Source organism: Brachyhypopomus gauderio, chromosome 7 (genome assembly GCF_052324685.1).
Source record: "Brachyhypopomus gauderio isolate BG-103 chromosome 7, BGAUD_0.2, whole genome shotgun sequence".
NCBI lineage: Eukaryota > Metazoa > Chordata > Actinopteri > Gymnotiformes > Hypopomidae > Brachyhypopomus > Brachyhypopomus gauderio.
Window position 1 is genome coordinate 25,534,681 of NC_135217.1, and position 18,224 is coordinate 25,552,904.

At 42.9% G+C, this 18,224-nt stretch overlaps 1 protein-coding gene across 2 annotated transcripts in view; it reads right to left on the bottom strand.

Annotated features, from left to right (window-relative positions):
* The window catches only part of sema5a (sema domain, seven thrombospondin repeats (type 1 and type 1-like), transmembrane domain (TM) and short cytoplasmic domain, (semaphorin) 5A), a 117,330-nt gene extending 111,334 nt beyond the window's left edge, over nt 1–5,996 (bottom strand). Inside the window, exon 1 of one of the 2 annotated variants that reach the window (XR_013132425.1) lies at nt 5,552–5,996. The gene's annotated coding sequence lies outside the window, so the exon portion shown is untranslated. The remainder of the gene's footprint in view (nt 1–5,551) is intronic. The other variant, XM_077012831.1, reaches the window with a different exon arrangement.
* Between the last annotated feature and the right edge of the window lie 12,228 nt (nt 5,997–18,224).

Sequence of the window (18,224 nt, forward strand, 5' to 3'; positions counted from 1 at the left end):
ATGAGTCACCCAACATTTCAAAATGCAGACATCAGTTGACTGAAATTCTTGATGGCATTTAATAGGTGGCTTATCAAAGAGGCCATTTTCAGATACACTATATGTCTTAAGACATCCCTAACCCTAGGAAGATGAAGATGATGAAGAGGCGTGACAATATGACATGGGAGCGCAAAGCTCCAGCCCACCCCCAGCCTGGGAAAAGTCTGGGACAGAGACCCCACTGCAACCCCAGAAACAGGAGCAAAGGAGATGGCCCTGGTCCCACCAACAGGAGACTGTAGTGAAGGAGGTACAGCCAGTCAAAACGTCAGTGAAGTACATTGGGTCTCCACAGAAATAGGACATTTTGGACAGAAATAGGACATTTTGAACACAGGTCCTTCATCAGCTGTACAAACAAAATGTTTATCCCCCCCCATCACCATGTTGGCATGGTGTACTGCTCAGAATGTGCCGAACGCTGTAATCAGAACACAGTCTGGGAGAAAAGACATTGGACTACTGAGTGTGTTACTATGATGATGAATCATTGGCTACTGATATCTGACTGTCAGTGCACATCTGTTACTATGACGATTATTCATCAGCTACACCACTGCCAGTTCTCATCTGCGTGTTCATTCAAGACTGTATGTTTTCGGGGACGAACAGGAACATTCACAATAGTTTTATGGACATTAATGTATAGACAAATGTACAAGCCAATCATATGCTGATGTAAACATGTGAGCCATGTTAGTACTGACTGCAGAATATTTAGATTCAGTACTGACTAGTTCACTTGTTCAGAACCTCAGAGTCTTTAGATTCAGTGCTGACTGCTTCAGTTGTTCAGAACCTCTCAGGCATTTGCTGAGTCTTTAGATTCAGCGAATGCCACAAATCCCCAACATGAGCTCTGAACACCAGCTATAAAAACGGAGCTGAGGTCTTGAACCATGGGGCAGTGCTGAATCTGCTCGCACCACTCCTGAACAACACACTCTTCAATTCCACAGCAGCATGCAGACTGCAGAAGAAAATGCAGACCAGCCTGAGCCCAGACACCAGGGACATTCTCTCCTTAAATGATTCATATATCACATTCATGTATATCTTCTTTGTGTGTTACTTCTAGCCAGTTCCTGAAGAAGCAGGTCGACCCTCATGGGCACCGTCAGGACACAGAATCCATGGGATTCCCCTGCACTGGGGGTGGAGTTTGAGGAGCCCCAGTGGAACCACCTGGTAGATGGAGGGAGGGCATTTGGAGCTAAGTGGAACAACCCCTGCACCGGGGAAGGAGTTATAGGAGCACCGTGGGTGCCCATGACAGGGACAGGGAGATTCAGAAGAATGAACAATAATCTCTGAGTCTTAAGGAGAGGCATCATAGGCAGGGATCATAACTGTAACACATGGCAGGGATCATAGCTGTAACACATGGTAGGGATGATAGTTGTAACACATGACAGGGATCATAGCTGTAACACATGGCAGGGATCATAGCTGTAACACATGGTAGGGATGATAGTTGTAACACATGACAGGGATCATAGCTGTAACACAAGGCAGGGATCATAGCTGTAACACAAGGCAGGGATCATAGCTGTAACACATGGCAGGGATAATAGCTGTAACACATGACAGGGATCATAGCTGTAACACAAGGCCAGGGTCATAGCTGTAACACATGACAGGGATCATAGCTGTAACACAAGGCCAGGGTCATAGCTGTAACACATGACAGGGATCATAGCTGTAACACAAGGCCAGGATCATAGCTGTAACACAAGGCCAGGATCATAGCTGTAACACAAGGCCAGGATCATAGCTGTAACACAAGGCAGGGATCATAGCTGTAACACAAGGCAGGGATCATAGCTGGCTGGGACAAAAGGACCCAGATGCAGCTCCATCTTTGTCTCTATCCGTCCTGCACCCCCTTGTCCTCAGCCTTAAAAATGTCTTGTTTCAGCCTTCCCCACATAATTAGGACATGCTTTAAAACAGCTCGCAGAACACAGGCGCAGATCTGATGGGCAAGAGCCCTGTTTGACTGGCCAGGCACACAGGCATTATTTATCTTCCTGTCAATCTGTGGCCTCTGAGAGCTGCACTGGCCAGGGGGAGGGGCTTCCACACGCAGCGACGGAGGGATGTCGTGGTCTGGTGAACCCAGTGGGTGGTGGGAAGCCTACATACTACAGTAAACACATCAGGAGGTGGAGCAGCTGACAGGGTGGAGATGTGATTGATAATCTACTCTAACATGTGAACAGGTCCTTTTGTGAATGCATACATAATTAAATGTATTATTATAAGTACCCAAACACATACTGTATACATACAGACCAAAAACATTTAGCATCTTTCCTCAAATCTACATTATTTAATGCTATTTAAATATATTTATTCTGCTATATAAATATATGTATTCTATGCTGATGTACATCATGATGCAATATTAATATTATGGAGGGGATTGTTTAGGGAAAATATTGATTCACTTTGTTTGGATTCTGGCTGTGCTTATTTCAGGACGCTTGATTGTTGCTGATCTGTGTCTGTGTGGGATTGAGATACTGTAGAATATTTTTTCAAAGCCCAGAGGAAAGCAATACTTCCCTGCTAATTCAAAAGATTCACCATCAACATGTCATAAAACCAAAAATCATAAACAGAGTGTGAAAACCAAAACAATCTTATATTCAGAAGAGAAGGTGCAATCAAAGTGCATGGTGCAGTCGTTTGAGAACAGACTGCACATGTGACCTTCCCACACAGTGCAGGACCTCCCATTGTCTGTCCTCAGTTACGTGTATTTCTTGACAACATGGAGCTATCTAATACTCCTAAGTAGCTATGGCAACATTGCTGAATCTTTGTAAGCCATGAAGCTTCATTTGGTAAATTCTCTTTCCCAAGCAACTTCTGTGACTGACAAACTTCTCACATTTCTAAGCAAGACTCTAAGTTTAATCATGGCAACAGGATACAAGGATATGCACAGGAAGAATACAGCTCTTCTGTCTTTGACGGGATAAGGAATATCTGACTGCATACGAGTGCAGCTACGCTTCAAGGTAAAAGCCAGTGCAATTCCTTCTGGCTAAGCCCCGCCCACTCAGACCTCTGTGACCCCACCCACTCATGCCTCAGTGGCTCCACCCCCTCAGGCCTCACAGGCCCAGCTGAGGTGATGAAGCACTGGAATTGTTTTTATCTTTCACAGCTTTCTCTCTTCATATCAAACCAAAGATCATTATGGCTCCACTCTGAAGAATAGAGAGACTCCCACAAGGACACAGAAAGACACCCAAATCAAATTCCGCATAAGCACATCTCCATGCTTCCACCCACACTACAAAATGTCTGTATCTCTTTTGGTATCAGGAGGAGCAGGCGTAGCAGTTGTAGTTGAATGTGTCAGTGGGCACTTTGCTCCAGTAATTGTCTTGAACCTCCAATTGAGCAAAAGCATCACAATCACAGCGCTCCAACACTGCCAGAGATTGGGGAGCTAGACTCCATAGTAACAAATGCTTGGTAGCTACTGGTTCGAATGGTTCGACTGCTCAAATGGACTTCCAAACTTAGTAGAGACCAAAGACAAATTCAGTCACAAAGGCACTCCCTCGAAAGGTGACTGCCCTTGTCAGTTACCATAGTTACCACAAAGCTTTCTAAAATGAAACTGATTTAAATCCAGAGCCACAGGCCCACTGTCAGTAGTGTTTCACTGGTGTGGAGCAGGGGGCATTTCTGTGGACTGTACAAAACAACCTACAAGATTACTGATAACGTCATGCCCATTACAAAAGTCCCGTAGAAAGACCCCGGTGTGAAACCTTGTGACATCACACCACAGGCTTCCACAGTGTTTAATGTTCGTCTCCTCCTCAAGCATCCCCACTGAAGAGATGCAGTTATTGTGTCATTTTAAGCAATCCTATAGCCTGAAGGGATCGGAAGAGCCCAGCGCAGCACTGAGTCCTCTCCTGCTCCTGTCCCCGGGGACGACTGTCTCTGTGTGAAGCAGTGAACTTGAGGGACGCATTCTGCTAAGACTTGAAAATATTAAACCATCTGGAGAAGGGTCACTTTTCTTTATAATCTCACCAGAGAATTAGACTCTCAATGAAGCATGGGCTTAAATTTAAATTAAAATAAAAAGTGTGAACAGCGTTAAACCAAAATATCTGTTTTAAAGACAGAATGTCTAGACAGAAACAAATCTCTTTTTTTGTGTGTGTGTGCATGCATAAAATACAGGATGCTGCAATCTGGTGAAAACAGTGGCTGAAAGTGCAAACTCCACAGGTTACTCCATAACAACGTCTGTTCACATTCACATTATGCCCATAACAACTACGTCTGTTGTCGATTTAAATAGTCACTTCACATTCTGTCCAACTGCCCCAAGCTGAAAAGCACTGCCTCAGTGTGCATGTGGGTGAAAACACTCTCCATTATACCGTTATGCCTAATGATATTTCCTGCCCTATTGTGCTAAATGCAAGTGGACATTGTAGAGGCCAATGGCAGTATACTGTCAGAAAGCTGGTACACATTACTCCAGTCACAATAATCCAGTCACATTACTCTGGTCAGAATACTCCAGTCACAATAATCCAGTCACATTACTCTGGTCAGAATACTCCAGTCACAATACTACAGTCACATTACTTTGGTCACAATACTCCCATCACAATATGTGACTGTACAGTACGTTCAGTACCGTGTAGGTATGGGGAGCGCTCCACGTCGGGACTTCTCAGATTTAATGATTTAATGTTTGTTTCAGTATGAAAATACTATTTCATTCTCAATATCTAGAAGTACGACATAAATTATGAGGTCATAGGTTACAGGTCATAGGGGAAAAATGCACCTACAAGAAGTTAGAGTATAAATTCCCTAGGAAGTTCCCTTTGAGTGTGCCTGACCGCGTCTGCGCATCGCGCTCTATAGTAAAGTAAACACGACAATTAATACAGTTATGAAGAAGAATAAACAACTGTGTAAGGCACCCTGTGAATGAAACGCTCTTAACATTAAATAAACTCTGTGGTAGCGCCACCATGCGGCAACTAACCCACATTTAAAGCGCCACAAAAACTTCCACTGGAGACTAACACTGGTTAAGACTCTATTCCAGACACAGTCTCTTAAAAGAATGACAAATATCTTTATTAATCATTTTACAACAACAAAGGGTGTAGAAAAAAATAACCATGTGCCAGAAGACCTATAACCCTAACCAAGAAATGTATCATTTGGCTAACGACGTCCGTTTTATGCTTTAAAAACGATGTTATTTATGTTATACAAAAATACCACTAGCCCTTAAAACTTCAACAAAAGAAAAGAAACAGGCGCAACTCTGTGTTTTAAGGGAGAGATTTAGCTATTATATTCTAAATTCAGACTCAACGACTCACAAGTGTAATATAATAGAATTCATTACAAGTTCGTTGCGGTTGTTTGTTTCAAATGGAAGCGTGATGTGCTGAATGGTGTAGCCTGTTGTTGCAGTGAGAGTGGACGAGATCAACGATACACTTACCGAAAACAGTGCCCAGGTATTCCTGTTCATCTAGTGTAGAAATAAGAAAACTCAGTGATCGTGAGGAAGGAAAATCTACGGACCACGCAGATGTGAAGTAATCCCAATATATCTCAGAGCCGCCTGTGTGACTACTCTCTAACAGTGTGGACGTATATCTGACACAAGTCGCTCCGTCCCGTAAACCTGGCCAGTGCAGCAGCGATCTCCTGCAGACTGTTGGAGACGAGAGAGGGAGAGAGAGAGAGAGAGAGAGAGAGAGAGAGAGAGAGAGAGAGAGAGAGAGAGAGGAAGAAGAGAGAGAGAGGAGAGAGAGAGGAGAGAGAGGAGAGAGGAGAGAGGAGAGAGAGAGAGAGAGAGAGAAAGAGAGAGAGAGAGAGAGAGAAACAAAATCCAGACTTTGGATCAGACTTTGTCGAGCGCCGGTGCTCGGGGTGCTTGTGCGCTTCTGCTGGGTGAGACTCTGGTGCTGGAGATGAAACAGCAAAAACACTAAAGCGCCTCCTGTAAGTCGCCAGGAGTTCATCACACGCTCCCGTTCTCCACCAGCACCGCGCTTCGTTACGCTTCAAATTAGTGGATCAGATTCACGTAAAAGCATACTTTTATAAATAAACAAATAACATTAATACAAAAATAGCAATAATTCCACATGCTAATGACCTTCTGCATATTTAAAGCAAATCTCGTGTTTTTTTCTTCCAAAACTAATAAAACATCCGATGTCAAACTTGTACGCATTCGGTCACTAGATGTAATTCATCTGTGAAATGTAGATCCATTCAAATCTGTGTGATGCTAACCGAGTGCTGTCTTTTAGGCAGTTTAATAGTTATATCCATGAGAACTTCTATTTAAACGTAATGTTCTTGTGGAGGTCTTGGCAACAGTAAATCCTAAAGGTTTAGGAATTTGGCACTCTTGTTTTCCTGCATATAATCTATTCATCAGAAACAGAGTCCAGGTAAATCCTGTTTCATATACTTGTTATTATTTCAGTGTCTACTAATGTCTGACTACGCTTACAGTTGATCTCCAGTGTTTACAAAAACAGCACTGACGCTGCCTTTCATTAGACTAAACATAAAGTAATTCTGTAGCGCATGAAAATTCGACAGGCAAATATTCAGGTTTGTGTTAACTTCTGCAAGTTTATAATTTACCTTTGAAATATCACAGCAGCCAATTTAGCCAAACAAAAATGTACGTCATCAGCTGAGAATATTTGTATATATCCTTCACAGATGTCATAGCTGTCACGTACATTTTCTTCAGGAAAAGGTAAGCACATCATTTTGTTAAACGCAGGTAAAACTTTGCCATTTGCAGACAAGGCATTTGCTGTGTGTTCTGTCCTTGGCACAATCTCTGCTATACCCATTAAAGGGCCTGAGCTGAATGTTGATCTTCCTGGACTTTCAGTGTTTCCTAACACATAATGTGAGTCTGTAAACATAAATCTAAAACTGCTTCACCCAAAGATATCTCAGGCCATAATGGACTTTTAAAAATCCGATCCTCTTCACCAAGTTCCAGTTTCTGTTTCCTGATTAAGAACACTTCATAGTAGGAGAGAACAATGTGTTACATTTCACTACATGTGTGCAAAACAGCACTTAAAGTTTCAAAGCTTCGTCTTCTAGGCGATCAAATCATCTGGACTCAATACCTTGAAACACCAGCATCAATCCCGCCCCATAAGGGAGGAAAGAGGTCTATTACTTCCTTCTAATAAATCACACACAGTAAATGCCTAAGCGTGACTCAAAATATGATGGACCTTCATTGGAGCGTAGCACTGTAAGCCAATATGATGGACCTTCATTGGAGCAAAGGACTGTAATCCAAGGGTTTTCCATCCATTACTTTAGCCTGGAACCAATCATATTCCACTTCCTTCAATCCCTCGATAAAACCACGCGGGATCCTGACATCATGTTGGAACTCATGGTAGGCAGAGGTGCCTGCCACCTTCATAACTGAACCACACGTGTTGGACAAATGCTTACAGCATCTGAGTCTGATAACCAATTCACCAAAGACATATACATCAATAGCCTTAATTTGCATTAGATAGGTAAAACTATTTAGATCCACAGAAGCAAGAACAATGAATTAAGCCTCTTTTTTGAACATTTATTACACAATCAAGGGTAATCACTTTCACTGAGGTGACTGAACAGAGGGCATTGTTAGAAACAGCGGAGGTAAGCTCCAGCCGCCCCAATAGCTGGAACAGGGCACGTGATCGTGTTTCAGGAACTATGTAGAGATATATGTTAATATACTGCCATATTTTTTATAGATTTTCTTTCCTAGTGCAAGCGCTTTAAAGGTCACAGAGTACACTGCATTATATATAGTTTCATTTTTTGCCAGTTTTGCTTTTTCACAATTTAGTTATTCTCAATATGCAGCTCCAAGTTTAGGATTTTGAAATGTGAAGATAATTTACTTCAGTTGATTGGATCAGTACATTATTCTATGAAAGACAATTATGTGTCCATAGGGCGCGCCTGTGTGTTCTAAGTGTTGTTTTCACTGATGTTAAGTGCTCTCAGGTGAAGAGTCTGCATCTAGTTGTGTGAGTTGAGCTTAGGTTTGATTGCAACTCACAGGAAAATGATTCTAGTTGCAACAAAATGTTTCTGTTCCTCAGGTTTTAGGTAATCTATACTGATCTTATACACACACCCCTCCCATCATGCACCACCAGGCCTCAGTCATATCTGATGGGGGTCCGTGGGGGTGGTGGATGTGGCCACGGGGTGGTGGATGTGGTCTGTTAGCTAGGGAGGCTGAGCTGTCTATCTCTGAGGCCTCTTTATAGCTTTCGACAGTGGGACGGGTCTCACCGGCCCATGCGAACCAACCATGGCTTCTGCTCAGCTGACCCGGGCAGGGTGGAGAGGAGGGGTGGAGGTGACCCTGTGCTGACCCCTGTCCTGCTCCGCCATGGCACCAGGCATGATGGAGCGTCCTCTCCAGCAGACAGGCGGAGATTAGACAAACAGGGGTAATGAAACACCTCTGCACTTAAGGGGATCTGGGGATATCAGTCTCTTTGACGGGTTTCTGTGGTCCGTATTTTTCACTGGGCACCATGTTTCAATGTTTCTCTCATGACAGAGACGCAGAGGACACCCTCTGAGAGCCTTTGCCCAGGGAAAAAATTTAATCCAAATCACTCTGGGAAACAACATCCAATACTCACATGCAACTGTTGATTTCACTTATCTAAGTGAATAAATCTCCTGTGTTTCAGTAGTTAAGCTGCAATCAGAGATGGGATCACATTTCACCAAACGTAACATGATGGTATTAGAGACCACAATACTCACCTCACCAGCTTCCCTGAAAACACAGCAGGGGCTTAACCTCATTAATATTAACATCATTAAAGTGAACCTCATTAATATTAACATCATTTACATTAACATCATTAATATTAACATCTTTAGTCAGAGTAAGGTGGTAAAACACAGTGATGCATGCATGTGCCACCACCTCCATAAAAATATTTAATCATTCCAATTTTAACAAAGTAAAGATTCCCATATATATTTCACAGGAATATTTGAATGGTCATGGTAACACACTGACATAACTAACACAATTCTAGTCTCGTTGTGTGAGCTATTTGTAGTTTATTATTGTCTGCAGTTGGACCACCAAATCTTTAATGTAAAATCAGTCTCAGTAACAAGCAGCAACATTAATTCAGACCAACAGAGAGGAGCGCGGCATCATTACACTTCAGGGTGTTTTGATGGGGATTCCTGCTACGCCCTGAGCTGCAGCTCCACAGCTTCTGGAGGTTCAGGTTTCAGTGCTCATTAAGGCAACTCCGTGTAGGCATCCATCCATCATACGGACAGGGGGTCTGACAGAGGGCCAACGCTGGCCTATCTTAACCGGCTGAAAAGGACTTTGTTGACAAGCTAGTGCATGCTGGGGTAATTGGCTTTTGCTGCACACCAGACAAGTTAATTAATTTTAATTACTTGCTGGGGCTCAGAGAGGGTCAGTCAGAAGGAGCCGACGCACAAACGCAGGACGTCCAGTTAATCACTGGAGAGATGGAGTTGCAGAAATGCACGATGACTAGTTCATCACCGGAGGGACGGATCTGCAGAACCCAGGATGCCCGGTTCGTCTGCGATGAAGGCTACGCCCCTGCTGTTCTGATCTTTCTTGCTATTTTTGGAATATGCAAATGCAACTGTGCAACGACAATGTGTGGAACGTCCTCTCATTAACTGCCTGTAATCACAGGGCCTTAATGTGGTTCCACAAGCGTGACACGAATCACAGGTCAAGAAAACCCGAGATATAGCATGAAATAATTTGACCATGTGTCTTAAGTATTGTGTCATTGCTGAACTGAGATCAGGTTTTGTTGTTGCTCTTAGGTGTCGTATGAGGAGAAGGTAAGTGCTTTGGAATACCACATCAGTACCTCTGGACAGCATCCAGAGACAGCTATTTCACTACAGTGACAAGAAATACACAAACGATCATATCACAACAATCATTGTGTCATAAAGGAACAAAATGCAATGTGGAAAAGGTCTGTGAGCCGAGTGCCAATGGGGAATGTGTGGTGAAATATCTCCTGCTGTTTAAGGAGGACAGTGTGTGCTGGAGGTGTGATGGACCAGTCCAGCAAAGGACACATTCCAGCAGTCTGCTGCAGCCTGGCAAATGACCATGACTGGGGACAATGAGGACATCTGGGGCTAATTCCCACTGACAAGAGAGGCACAACTGTTGCTGTTTGAGGAAAGGACGGAGGCTCTGTATTACTGTGGAACACAGAGCATTGACAAGTCAACTCGACAGAATACAAAGCCCCAAAAAACACAAAGGTCTCGCTACAGTTAAAGTGGAGATGAAGGTGGAGATGAAGAGCAGCTTCCCCAACGACAGAGCAGCTACGGGAACAGGAGAGTGTGTGTCAGGAGAGTTCGTGTTAAGAGAGTGTGTGTCAGGAAAGAGTGTATCGACACACCCACCTGCTGTGCAGCTCCTGGACTGTCAGCCATGATCCCTGTGATCCAGCCATGATCCCTGTGATCCAGCTATGATCCCTGTGATCCAGCTACGATCCCTGTGATCCATCCATGATCCCTGTGATCCAGTTGTGATCCCTGTGATCCAGCCATGATCCCTGTGATCCATCCATGATCCCTGTGATCCAGCCATGATCCCTGTGATCCAGCTATGATCCCTGTGATACAGCCACGATCCCTGTGATCCATCCATGATCCCTGTGATCCAGCCTTGACCGAATTTAGCGTCAGGATTTGAATGGAATAATGTAGAATGTTTTGATTGTAGCCTGAAATGAACAGTAGAGGTGCACTTATTTCACACAGCGTTGAATGGAGAAAATTTGTCCACTTTGGATTTAGTCAATGCACAAAGTTGGGTTTCATTTAGAGATATTTAGGGCCAGTGATCATTTCAGAGGGATGTACATAGCAAGATAGTAAGAGAAACAGGGAACTTCCTATCCAAACATTTTAGGTCACTGAAAGCTGTAGTGTTAGACATTTATTTGTAATGTAAGGAAAGCTGAATATTGACCCAAAAACAGATAACAACGGTGATGTTTCCAGCAGTAGTTTTAATGAGGGCTAACCTGACTTATTCCACACCATTTTTACAGTGTCCAACTACCTCAGAGTTTCTAATAGAGTGGCTCACGTATTGAGTGTCTTTTCTTCATGTCTTACTTTTTTTGTGCTGTTACTGAGTGTACAAGTCAGTAAGAGTCATTATCTCTAAATTAACTGCTATCAGTAATGCTGCAGCAGTCATAAGACCAGAAATAGCAATGTTAAAAACTTCTTGTTGTGTGTTTATTGCAAGTTGGAGTTAGCCATCTATTTTCTGGGCTCTGTTCCATCAGAGCAAGACAACCCGGTGATGACAGATATGGAGTTGGACAGGGCTGAATGTCAACCATGCCAACAAGGAAATATAGCTGTTGACATTTGACTACAATACCCATCTGCCTCTGTTGACCTTTGATTACAATACCCATCTGCCTCTGTTGACCTTTGACTACAATACATATCTGCCTCTGTTGACCTTTGACTACGATACCCATCTGCCTCTGTTGATCTTTGACTACAATACCCATCTGCATCTGTTGACAAAACTCAAACATCTGCCTGTAAAGTAAACCTGGATTAAAAAGAAGCAATAAGCAAACATTATGATGAAGAAACAGGTTGAACGTAAACACAACATGTGAACTAGCTAGGGCATAGAGTGATTATTGATAAATCAGGGATTCAAACGCAGTTAGGGAAACTACAGGTAGTCTCCAGCAGAGGGCAGTGTAGTCAGCATTCATAATAAGTGAATCTACTAATCAAAGGAGAGCCTTTCCGGCAATACTGTATCCCACATTACCACCAACTTAGTTCTAATTCAGGAGAAGAAGGCAGAAGTAGCTGATCTTCTGAAGTCATGTCAGGTCTGATTACAGCACAGCTGCAGGCAGGAAGAGCCCTAACATAGCAGAGTTGATGTCATGATAGGATGTGAGCGAATATCTTTATGATCGGTTTATCAGTGTTGTCTCGAGAGTTTGGAAGCTGACAAGTGTATGAAGAGAACATTCTTCTCAGCAACTAGTTTTACCAGCCTAAAGAAACCAAGCAAACAGACAGACAGACACAACAACAGTAACAATAATAACAAAAATAATACATTTGATTTATAAAATGCCTTTCCAAAAACCAAAGATGCTCTACATTTAACAGGAAAAGTAAAAAAATAGGTACGTTTTGAATTTTATAGGAAGACAGAGAGAAAGTTCTGGAGAGATTGTGGCAGAGTTCTCCAAACTTTCGGAGCAGCAGCACTGAAGGATCTGCCACCCATGGTCGTGAGTTGAGTTTGTGGTAAGAAGACAGTAAGAAGACCAGAGCTGGAGGATCAATGGGTGTGAAAGGGACAGTATAAATGGATGAGCTCAGACAGGCAGGAGCAAGACCATGGAGAGCTTTGAAAGTTAGAAGAAGGATTTTAGACGTAATCCAGGAGAGAACAGGGCGTGCTGTTGGTGCAGCGGGTGCGTTTGTGCGTTATGACTGAGGAACAGAGAGAGCTGTGGTTTAGGAACTACCAGTAGAACTTCAGTCTTATGAGCATTAAGGTTCAAGTAGCTCTTGTGCAACCAGAGTTTTAGATCTGTGATACATGACCTCAGTGTCTGGGCAAAAGTTGAGGGGGAGCAGCACTAATATTCATCTGAATAACAGTGGAGTTTAAGACCATGACCACGAATGATCAGGCCTAGCGGAAAAATATAAAATACATAGACAAAAAAAAAAAGAATGCACAGAATTTTTTTTTACCACTGTCTTGAACCATCTTATCAGTATGCAAACACACACACAAACAAAAGCACACACTAACTTGACCTATAACGACATAGTTTGTCAGGATTTTCAGGCCTGTGTGTTGGAGTCCTTCACCTGTCCGTAGCGTTCAGGACTGGTACAGAGATCGTCCCGATGTGAACTGTCCTTTCCAGTGTCCCTTCCTCTCACAACAGGACCAGAACCATCTGCAGGATAAGAGTCCCGTCTCTCCTAAACCCCTGGATGGTAGCAGGCTTCACCTCAGGCTTTGCATATGTTTGACTCTGTGGTGATGAGGAATGGTTTCACACGTCTGCTCACAGGCTAATCTAATTCGGGAGGCGACGGCATCACCCCGAACCCCACTGTATGTCACGAACCTTCATCTGCAGTGACAGTTTTCCTCTCACATAAGTCTTTGAATTCATGCAGAAACGATGCTGTCAGGAGCGGATGAAGAACTGCCCTGTACTGCATGAGGTGTAAGTGCAGCACAGATGTGTAAGTCTGCTCTGCTATTGGTGGATATTTCAACGAACCAAAACCAATTACAGCGAAGATGAATTAAGCATCGCATTCACGATAACGTGACACTACAAGCACGTTTCCTTCCAGGAAACCCTTTCAAAACCTTTCCTGCCATCATCATCCTGTCTCAGAAGGGAGAACAGGTGAAGGTAAACTCCAGTATGCCACCTCTGCTTATCAAGGCTGCTCTTATATAACCCTCCTCCTCTGTGTGCAGTAATTGAGATATTTTTGCCCACAGGAATAACACTGCTCATGAGCTGGTTTAAATAGAGTGCTTTTAGTTTTGAGTTTTTTTTCACATTTAGTTTTCCAAAAGCACATCACTCTTGCTGACAGTCTTACAGTGGTCCACAATTAAAGATGTGTGAACTGCTGTCACCTACACACATTGGTCTCTGAATCGCAGAACAAGTTAAAATAATCCTGTGTTTGTTGTGTAATAGGTATCTGAGGTGTCTTTATCAGAAGCCATTTTATAATTGTTTCTTTATCAGTGTTTAGAGAGATAAGAGGAATCTAGAGGCTACAAAACTGATAAGCCCTCTTATCTAATGAGAGTTAATCTGCGTGTCATCACAGCCTTTGATTACAAGATATTTGGCACTGGTACAGAATTGTAGTGTGTGAGTGCATATGTACACACACACACACACACACACACACACACACACACACACACACACACACACACTCACTCACACTCACACTCTATCGGGCATATTGGAAAAAAGCTTTACAATCAATTTGTTCTCCTTTTCAAGACACAATCCTTTTCTGATGCACAATTCTCTGAAATCAAACAGCAACTGGTATCATAATGATCACACTCCACAGTAGTCTGTGCCCAGGGATGGACACACTGCCTTAGGCATGTCCGGATTTGCCGGGTAAAGTGCCAAAGCACGGAATATAGGACTCTGTATCCCGGCTGGCTGACAACGACACCTCTGCATTTAAAACAGGATCCTTCCACACCAAAATAGGGCAGCCTGTGCATTTACGTGTTGTGTTTACAGCTGTATCTCAGTCTCTCAGGTGGCATCATCTTCGAGCTATCTCAGACTGTCGGTGGCATCGTCCTGGTAGCTGCTGTGACAATTTTTTTTAATGTGAATCTGATTGCCAATTGGCATGGGACAACTGCTCTTCCTGGAAAAGATAGAGAAATCAGCCTGAGCCTCTAGGGAGAAAAAAATTGAGGCAGAGATGAGAAACGAGTGAAGAATCAGTGGCAGGGACGTCCTTGCCTTCACTGCTCTGCTGAGAACACTCATCCACTCCATCTCCACTACACACCTCACTTTCATCTGAATGCACTTCCAGGTCATACTGTCAGAAAATCATGATGTCATTAAAAACACAACACTGTATGTCCACGGTAGCGTTCTGAGGTTATCTGAATACTTCTCAGCTAATAGGTGCGGCTCCTTCTCTGTAGGCTGTATACGCAATCTTCAGGCCTGGTGAATCAGGAAGCCTGCATACTGTTTCTTTCAATATCAAACACCCACGGCTTTTCAATCTGATTTATTATTATGCTATGTAAGGGTAATGCTTTCTAAGGGTGTAAATATAAATATATGACATGGTGGCTTGGCGGTTAGCATATTTGCCTCTCAGCACTGGGGGCTTTTGTTCAGGTCCCTGTCTGAGTGGATTTTCCATGTTATCCCTGTGTCTGCGTGGGTTTCTCAGTTTCCTCCCACAGTCCAAAAAAAACCCCAAAAAAACAAAACAAAACATGGAGGTTAGGTTAATTGGCTGTCCCTACAAAATTCTCCAAGTGTGTGTATTTGTGTCTCTCCTTGTCTTGCAGTTTTAACGCGGCTGCAGCTTGGACTACAATTCCACATTAACAAGACCAGCGCGTCCAACAGGACCAGCTCGGTGGACACTGAGCAGCTACCCAAGTGCCACTGGAGTATACTGCTCTCCTCTCCATAGTTCCTGTTTGTTTAGTGGCAGTATGAGTTACTCATTAATACTCTTTGGTCCTGAGCTCAGAATATGTCTGTGGACTTCAGTTACCTGTAACACAATAGGTGCTTTTTCACATTTCCTAGAGGATGCGTAAACGTATCCTGTAATGAAGAGAATAGTTAACTTGATCCTGATATTTACTGTAGTTCACACAGACGTGTTTGGAGGATAATGGTTAAAAGTAAAGTAAAAATACTTTTAATGGCCTTGGAGGAAAAGACCCTACAAAGCATTATAGTGTGTGTGTGTGGGGGGGACAGGTCTATAATACACCCTTATAAACACCTTACACAGCATTATAGTGTGGGGTGGTGAGGTTTGCAAACACGTACATCAGACCAGCAATATTAGTTACACTATATGTTAATAATAATAAGGTAATAGGTCAACTCACAAACAGGTATGCTAACAGATAATAGGTATATTGTCATGGCCAAAGGTTTTGAGAATGGCACACATTTTGCTGCCTCAGTTTTTTAGAACATTTTGTCAGATGCTTAAATGCATTCCATACATTTTTAATGTTTTATTGACAAATACAAAATGCACCCAAATACTTCTGCTGTTTGCCTCGACATACTGGATATTAGCTTCTGGGCAAAATCTTGAAAGATGGTGACCCTTTCTTGCCTAATCAGTGCTTGGAGTTGATCAGAGTTTCTGCCGTTTTGTTTGTCCACCCTCGTTTTGAGGCCTGATCACAGATTGAGATATGGGGAGTTTCCTGGCCATGAACCCAAATGTTTTGTTTACTGAGCCACTTGTTATCACTTGCCTTGTGACATGGTGCTCTATCATGGTGGAAATACCATTGTTCATCTCCAAATTGCTCTTGGTGGACGTTTTGATAACATTCCTTATTCATGTTCTTAGGCAAAATTTTGAGCCCACTCCCCTGATGGAGAAGCATCTTCACACATGAATTGTCTCAGGGTACTTCACTGTTGGCATGACACAGGACTCATGGTAGTGCTCACCTTTTCTTCTCTGGACAATCATTTTTCCAGATGTCCCAAAATGGTCTGAAGGGGGCTTCATCAGAGAATAAACTGTCAGTCTGCCCTTGATGTTTGTTTTGGAGAGAAGTGTCTTCTTTGCTGCTGTTCTTGACACCAAGCCATTATCCAAAAGCCTTGGTCTCACTCTGCGTTAAGATACACAGATACAGATAACAACACCCAGAGCTAGAGAGGCTAATCAGTAGATTTGAGAGGATTCCCCACGGGCCAACTAATGTCTATCTGGAATTTGTGGGCTGGGTTTTGACATGAAACCCCCGGGTCTGATCAGACCTGACCACACCTGCCTTAGGCTATTCCTGAGCAAGCTCTGCACTGGTGGTGACCCCATCTCATAGCTGCATCCACTCTAGGAGACGGTGTTGATGCTTGCTTGACTTTCTTAGGCACCCTGAAGCCTTCGGTGCAATTGATCCACTCTCCTTGACGTTCTTGATTATTTGATAAATGGTCGATTGGGGTGCTATCTTATAAACAGCAATGTCCTTGCCTGTGAAACCCTTTTAATGCAATGCAATGATGACTGCATGTGTGTTCCTTGGAGGTAACCATGGTTAACAGAAGAAAGCATAATAGCACCACCACCCTTTAAAAGTCTGCTCTTCTAATCAACACGACAGAGTGATGTCAGCTGTCTTGTCCTCATTAACCTTTTCTCCTGAGCTAATGAGATTGTCACTGAAATTATGTTAGCAGGACATTTTGTATGGCTGAAACGCAGTGGCTGGAATGCAGTAATTGTTGTGAAAAGGTCATTTTTATGACAGGGAATGACTTTTCAACTAATTGCAATTCATCTAATCACTCGTCACAACCTAGTTCAAACAAATCGCCACCAGCAAACTTTGTGAAAAGCTAAATTTATGCCATTCTCAAAACATTTGGCCACAACTGTACTCACAATCAGGTAAAAGGTACACTCTATGCTAGTAGGTAATAGGCACATTCTATGCTAGCGGATAATAGGTACACATGCTAACAGGTAATAGGTACATTCTATGCTAACTGGTACAGGCCCGTAGCCAGCATTGTGATGGGGGGGATCTTTTTCCCCCAAAAGTGGACTTCATTTGGCTCACCAATGCCCCCTAAATACATGAGCACACTTCAAACCTTTTAATTTACACATATTTTATTCATTATAAGTTTGTTGTGAGTCTGTTGTTGCTGTCCTTATTTGTTCGTCTGTTGCTCCCCACTGTTAACATAAATTTGATATAAATGTAAGTGTTACTCAAACTTCCTACATCTGTGATGTGACTTCATTGTCCGTCTCTGTTGCTCACCTCGGTTGTCCGTTTCTTTGCTCCATTGTCTCTGTTGTTGCCCTCGATTGTCTGTCTCTTATGTTGCTGTCCTTTAGTGCCTATATCTCTACTGTTGACATAAATAGATAAGAATTACTTCATGAGGTACACTATCGGTAACTAAAACACTATCTAGTAAACCTAAAACATGAATTAATAATGATATAAATTGAAGTGTTCCGTCTTATTCAAATCTTCCTACAACTGTGCTGGGACTTCATTGTCTCTCTCTGTTGCTCACCTAGGTCTGTTGTTGCTCTCCCTCCTCTGTATCTCTGTTGCTGTCTGTCTATTTTTCCTCTCCATCTTTTGTATACCCAATGTATTTAATTGGGTCTTGCCTTCACTGTCTGTCTGTTTTTCCTCTCCTTTAGGGTCATTTTACGGGAAATCTGACACTTTGGAACCCAACCAACACAGATTTTCATCAAACTTTGTGTGTCTTTTTAGTGGCAAG